The sequence below is a fragment of the Eriocheir sinensis genome, chromosome 4 (genome assembly GCF_024679095.1).
Source record: "Eriocheir sinensis breed Jianghai 21 chromosome 4, ASM2467909v1, whole genome shotgun sequence".
Classification (NCBI taxonomy): Eukaryota; Metazoa; Arthropoda; class Malacostraca; order Decapoda; family Varunidae; genus Eriocheir; species Eriocheir sinensis.
This window is the reverse complement of record NC_066512.1, coordinates 21,504,794-21,511,788: the sequence shown is the minus strand read 5'-3', so window position 1 is coordinate 21,511,788 and position 6,995 is coordinate 21,504,794. Positions and strand designations below refer to the sequence as shown.

Here is a 6,995-nt window from a genome sequence, read left to right as displayed (position 1 = left end):
TGCTTTCCTTCCTTCCTTCCTTTTCCTCCTCCATCATTCTTTCTCTTTATTCTCTATGCTATGATTTTTTATTATCTTTTTTCATTGTCTTCCTTCCTTCCTTCCTTCTGTCCTTCCTTCTTTTTCTTTATTCTCTATTCTATCATTTTTTGTTGTTGTTATTTTTCATTGCCTTCCTTCCTTCTTTCCTTCCTTCCGTCCTTCCTTCTTTCTCTTTATTCTCTATGCAACGAATCTTTTTTTTTATCGTGTGGTTTTTGTGTTCCTCTTTATCTACAGTGATTTATGTATTATGGCAGGATATGAAAGTTTTATCGCGTGTTTTATTTTTTTTTTCTATTTTTGTTATTTTGTTTGATGTACTGTTCCACTTGTTCGAACATTCACATTCCCTTTCTTTCTTTTTTTCTTTCTTTCTTTATTTATTTATTTATTTATTTTCTTTTCCTCCTCCTCAAACCTTATCGACTTCTATTTCTTGACTTACTTTACATCCATCTAATGTACTTTCTTTTCTTCTTCTTCTTTTTCTTCTTCTTTTTCATCTTCTTTTTCGTCTTTCTCCTCCTCCTCCTTCCCTTCCTCTTCCTTCTCCTTTTCTTTCTTCTCTTCCTTCTTCTCAAACATTATCAGCTTACATTTTTTTTTATCTATTTAACTTACTTCACGCTTTGTTGTCCTTTTCCGTATACGCAGTTACGCACCAACACCTCCTCCTCCTCCTCCTCCTCCTCCTCCTCCTCTTCTACAGTACAATGGAGACACAACTTGAACCCAACTTGAACAAAAAAAGTCATCCGTCCTCAACCGCGCGAGATCGAGGGAGGGGCGGAGGCAATTTTCAAGTGGAGAGAATAGAGGAAAGGGGAGGAAATGAGGAGAGAAGAGAGAATGGAGGGAAGGAATAAGAAGGGAGAGGGATGGGGTAGGAATTATGAGAGAAGAGGGAATGAGGGAAAGGCGTAGGAATGAGACGAGGATGGAACAGAGGAAATGGATAAATGAGAAGGAATGGAGGAATGTAGAGATGAGGAACTGGGTAGAAATGATGAGAGGAGAGAATGAGTGAGAGGGACAGGAGTGAAGAGAGTGGAGGAAGAGGGAAAGATAAACTGGGATAGAAAAGAGAGAGGAGGGATGGGAGAAGTAGAAAGACATGAGGAGGAGGGAATGGAGAAAAAAAGAAAAATGAAGAGAAGGGAATGGAGGTAAGGAGTAAAAATGAAGAGAAAGAAGGGAGATGAGGGAGACTAGGAGAGAAAAAGAGGAAAGGAGAAAAGAGAGGGAGAGTGATGATGGGCTAAAACATGGAGGCGAGGAAGAAGGAAGAGGTGGAAGAATTGAGGGAGATAGGATATTCAAGAAGTGGAAGAGGGGGAGGAGGAGGAGAAGGAGATGGAAGAGGAGTCATTCCAGCGAGCGGCTACGCTACAATTTCTTTCTCTCTCCTTCTCTCTCTCATTCCCCCTCTTTCTCTCCCTTCCCCTCTTTCTCCCTCTCCCTCCTTCTTACTCCCCCTCTCCCTCCTTCTCCATCTCCGTCTCCTCCCTCCCTCTACCCCTCCCCATCCCCCTCCCTTTCCCTTTCCCTCTCCCTCCCTCTCTCTCCCTCCCTCTCCCTCTCTCTCCCTCCCTCTCCCTCTCTCCCTCTCTCTCTCTCTCCCTCTCACGCCCCACAAATCTCCCCCTGAACAACTAACACTTAATATTGGATTACGTTGACGGGAAACCTGAGGAACACACACACACACACACACACACACACACACACACACACACACACACACACACACACACAGGTAGTGACAGGAACATGGTAGGTGGCGGTGTAGATGGTGGTGATGGTTGTGGTAGTAGCCGTAGTCGTAATAGTAGTAGTAGTAGTAGTTTAATAGAGCCATACAAACAAGAAAGATAAAAAAATATCTACACTAAATAAAATCAATTCAAGTAAAAATAATGAAAAGAAATTAAAAAATAACGTAAATACAACAACAATAATGAACAAAAATAACGAATAACGGAGAATGATAATGAAGACAGCAATGAGATAATGATTTTAACAAGAAAACAAAACAAAAAAGAAAATAACAACAAAAAACAATAACTTTCTGGCTGATTATTTACTGCTCGCTAATCAACCATGGCACGTGTCAGAGGAGGAGGAGGAGGAGGAAGAGGAAGAAGAGGAGGAGAAGGAGGAGGAGGAGGAGGAGGAGGAGGACTGAAGAATAAGGAGGAGAGAGGTGATGTAGACAAACGAAAACAAAGAGGAAGAGATAAACAGAAGCGGAAAGAGGAGGAGAGAGATACAGAGAAAGAGGAAGAGGATAAAGGAAATAAATAGGAAGAGGAGGAGAAGAATGTGGAGAAGAACGAGGTGAAGAAATACAAGCATCTGCTAAGGCTTCTTCTCAACAAGATTACTCTGCAAAAAATAACTCTCAGTCTGACCAAAGATGTGTCTATGGCGTGAAGGAAGGAATGGACTGGAGAGAGAGAGAGAGAGAGAGAGAGAGAGAGAGAGAGAGAGAGAGAGAGAGAGAGAGAGAGAGAGAGAGAGAGAGAGGAGGGAAGAAGAAATAAGAAAGAAAAGAAACAAAACGGAAAAATATCTTGCAAATGTTTCTTTCTTCCTTTCTTTCTTCCTTTATTTTCTCATCTCGTTTTATTCCCTCCTCCCTCATTTTCTCCCTTCTTCCTTATCCTCTCTTCCTTCCACCTTCATTCATTGTTCCCTTCTTCCCTTCTTCTACCCTCCCTTCTCCTCGCCCTTTCTCTCTGCTTCTTACATTTTATCAATTTTTTCCGTCTTACATTCCTTCCTTCTTCCATTATTTTTCTCTCTCTTCTCCCATTCATCCTTCTTCCTTCCCTCCTTCCTTCTTTTCCGATATATTCCGACCTGGTGGATAAGTGGGTAAGGGTTGGCAGTCATGTTGTGAATGCCAATAGGACAGTTATATCCACGAAAAGGTTGGATAAACTCATGAATGGTAAGATCAGGTGTGGATAGGTTTACAGGAGCTGCCTTGTATAGACCGACCGGCCTCTTGCAGACTCCATATGTTTTTATTTTATTTATTTGAACTTACATTGGTAGCGTATGAAAAATGTGCTAAAGTTACCTAATCTTCCTCCCTCCCTTCGAGTCTAGAGTCCAGTGATTTGTGGGCCGAAAAAAGGTGGGGTTAGGTTTACAGGAGCAATCTTATATACACCAACCGGCCTCTTGCAGACTACTTATGCTCTTTATATTTATTCAAACTTACATCGGTAGCGTGTGAAAAAAACGTGCTGAAGTTTTGCTTGTGACCTACCTAATCTCTCTTCCTCCCTCCCTCCCTCCCTCCCTCCCTCGATCTACCCAATCTCCCTCCCTCCCTCCCTCGATCTACCCAATCTCCCTCCCTCCCTCCCTCGATCTACCCAATCTCCCCCCTCCCTCCCTCGACCTACCCAATCTCCACCCCTCCCTCTCTCGATCAACCCTATCTCCCTTACTCTTTCCTTCAACCTACCCAATCTCACTCACTCCGAGTCTAGAGTCCAGTATTTGTGGGCCGTGTTTACTAGTCCAGTGTTTTGTGGGCCGAGTTTACTAGTCCAGTGTTTTGTGGGCCGAGTTTACTAGTCCAGTGTTTTGTGGGCCGAGTTTACTAGTCCAGTGTTTTGTGGGCCAAGTTTACTAGTCCATTGTTTTGTGGGCCGAGTTTACTAGTCTAGTGTTTGTGGGCCGAGGCATCCTGAACTGTGTGCCTCCTGATTACACGCCTGCAAACAGCACGCCCGTGAACAAGACGAAACCGGTACACTATACGAAACGAGTGAGTGAGTGAGTCGAGTTTATTTTTCGCTTCGGGGTAGTTTTTTGTGTACAGTTTACGGGCGTATCGTTTCGCAGAGCTTACGGGCGTATCGTTTCGCATAGGTTACGGGCGTATCGTTTCGCATAGATTACGAGCGTATCGTTTCGCATAGGTTACGGGCGTATCGTTTCGCATAGGTTACGGGCGTATCGTTTCGCATAGGTTACGGGCGTATCGTTTCGCATAGGTTACGGGGTTATTGTTTCGCATAGGTTACGGGGTTATTGTTTCGCATAGGTTACGGGGTTATTGTTTCGCATAGGTTACGGGGTTATTGTTTCGCATAGGTTACGGGGTTATTGTTTCGCATAGGTTACGGGGTTATTGTTTCGCATAGGTTACGGGGTTATTGTTTCGCATAGGTTACGGGGTTATTGTTTCGCATAGGTTACGGGCGTATCGTTTCGCATAGGTTACGGGGTTATTGTTTCGCATAGGTTACGGGAGTATCGTTTCGCATAGGTTACGGGGTTATTGTTTCGCATAGGTTACGGGAGTATCGTTTCGCATAGGTTACGGGGTTATTGTTTCGCATAGGTTACGGGCGTATCGTTTCGCATAGGTTACGGGCGTATCGTTTCGCATAGGTTACGGGAGTATCGTTTCGCATAGGTTACGGGGTTATTGTTTCGCATAGGTTACGGGAGTATCGTTTCGCATAGGTTACGGGCGTATCGTTTCGCATAGGTTACGGGAGTATCGTTTCGCATAGGTTACGGGAGTATCGTTTCGCATAGGTTACGGGCGTATCGTTTCGCATAGGTTACGGGCGTATCGTTTCGCATAGGTTACGGGCGTATTGTTTCGCATAGGTTACGGGGGTATTGTTTCGCATAGGTTACGGGCGTATCGTTTCGCATAGGTTACGGGCGTATTGTTTCGCATAGGTTACGGGAGTATTGTTTCGCATAGGTTACGGGCGTATCGTTTCGCATAGGTTACGGGCGTATCGTTTCGCATAGGTTACGGGAGTATTGTTTCGCATAGGTTACGGGCGTATCGTTTCGCATAGGTTACGGGCGTATCGTTTCGCATAGGTTACGGGCGTATCGTTTCGCATAGGTTACGGGCGTATCGTTTCGCATAGGTTACGGGCGTATCGTTTCGCATAGGTTACGGGCGTATCGTTTCGCATAGGTTACGGGCGTATCGTTTCGCATAGGTTACGGGCGTATCGTTTCGCATAGGTTACGGGAGTATCGTTTCGCATAGGTTACGGGAGTATCGTTTCGCATAGGTTACGGGCGTATCGTTTCGCATAGGTTACGGGCGTATCGTTTCGCATAGGTTACGGGAGTATTGTTTCGCATAGGTTACGGGGGTATTGTTTCGCATAGGTTACGGGCGTATCGTTTCGCATAGGTTACGGGCGTATTGTTTCGCATAGGTTACGGGCGTATCGTTTCGCATAGGTTACGGGGGTATCGTTTCGCATAGGTTACGGGCGTATCGTTTCGCATAGGTTACGGGAGTATTGTTTCGCATAGGTTACGGGGGTATTGTTTCGCATAGGTTACGGGCGTATCGTTTCGCATAGGTTACGGGTGTATCGTTTCGCATAGGTTACGGGCGTATCGTTTCGCATAGGTTACGGGCGTATCGTTTCGCATAGGTTACGGGAGTATTGTTTCGCATAGGTTACGGGGGTATTGTTTCGCATAGGTTACGGGGGTATCGTTTCGCATAGGTTACGGGAGTATTGTTTCGCATAGGTTACGGGCGTATCGTTTCGCATAGGTTACGGGGGTATCGTTTCGCATAGGTTACGGGCGTATCGTTTCGCATAGGTTACGGGGGTATCGTTTCGCATAGGTTACGGGCGTATCGTTTCGCATAGGTTACGGGCGTATCGTTTCGCATAGTGTACCGGTTTCGTCTTGGTCACGGGCGTGCTGTGTGCTGGCATGTAATCAGCGGGCACACAGTTCGGGATGCCTCGGGGCAGGGGTCGAGGAGGAGGCGGCCTCTTCGGGGAAGGTGTCGCCGGCTGCCCCTCTGCTGGGCCAGGGCCGGCAGCCGACTCCACTTCGAGCCCCGCGCCAGAGGCATCCTCGCCCGCCTCAAGGGTTTTGTTCAAAACTCAGGAGGCTCGGCGAATGTTTCTCGAGATATTATAATCGATGAACAAGGCGGTGACAGCCTTCGTCGCAGTGTTTGCAAGTTTTGGGATGGAAGTGAAGGATGGCGCGGAGGGAGGGAAACCTGCCGCCGCGGCCCCCCTTTGTTCCTGCTTGTTCTGGCACTGTTGTTTTGCTTTCTCCGTCAAGTAATGAGTATAGATAACAATACTAGATATGTCACCAACGCTGGGAGGAGAGGACATATTGACCAGCTTTGATACACGGAGTTCAGGTGACCACAGCGACTCAGCACTCAGCCTCAGCACGGGTTATGTTTGTTGCTGTGGCTGGAAGGTTTTGGTGTGGCTTTTGCAAATCATTTTGTTGTCATAAATTACTTTTGTAGATTTTTCATTCGTAAATTTGCTTGCACTTGCATATGAATAATAAAACATATAAATACTTTACAATACCTGAGAAAACCCAAGGAATTATTATGAAATCTCTCTCTCTCTCTCTCTCTCTCTCTCTCTCTCTCTCTCTCTCTCTCTCTCTCTCTCTCTCTCTCTCTCTCTCTCTCTCTCTCTCTCTCTCTCTCTCTCTCTCTCTCTCTCTCTCCACACACACACACACACACACACACACGTTTGCTCTCTTAACTTATGCATGGAGTCTGCAGTATAGGAAGACGAAAGAAAATGGATGGCGGGAAACAGGAAGAATAGCGGAGGGGCGGAGAGTGAAGGGGAGAAAACAGGAAGGGGAAAGAGAAGGGAGGGAGGGAAGGGAGGGGTTAGGGAAGGGAGGACTGCCACCCCTAACCCCACCCTCCCCTCCTTTCACACATATGATAAATTACCTTCAACTTCCCCTCCCTTTCTTATCTCTCCCCTTTTCCTTCCCCCTCCACTCTCCTCTTCTTTCTTTTCCTACTTCCCTCTCTCTTCTTTCCCCTTTCCCTTTTCCCCTTCTCTTCATGGTGTCAAGAATGTTCTGCCACCCACATAAAGGTACACACACACACACACACACACACACACACACACACACACACACACACACACACA

General features: G+C 46.0%; 1 long non-coding RNA gene across 5 annotated transcripts; it reads left to right on the top strand.

The window, feature by feature from the left end:
- Positions 1-3,964: 3,964 nt before the first annotated feature.
- LOC127007716 (uncharacterized) lies at positions 3,965-6,304 on the top strand. Of its 5 annotated transcripts, none has more exons than XR_007760465.1 (4): positions 3,965-4,055; positions 4,856-5,055; positions 5,206-5,280; positions 5,681-6,304. It is a non-coding gene; the product is annotated as an uncharacterized LOC127007716 (long non-coding RNA). The 5 variants fall into 5 exon arrangements; XR_007760470.1 differs by having other exon boundaries at positions 4,856-5,030; positions 5,231-5,280; positions 5,681-6,303; XR_007760466.1 differs by having other exon boundaries at positions 5,231-5,280; positions 5,681-6,303.
- The last annotated feature ends 691 nt before the right edge of the window (positions 6,305-6,995 follow it).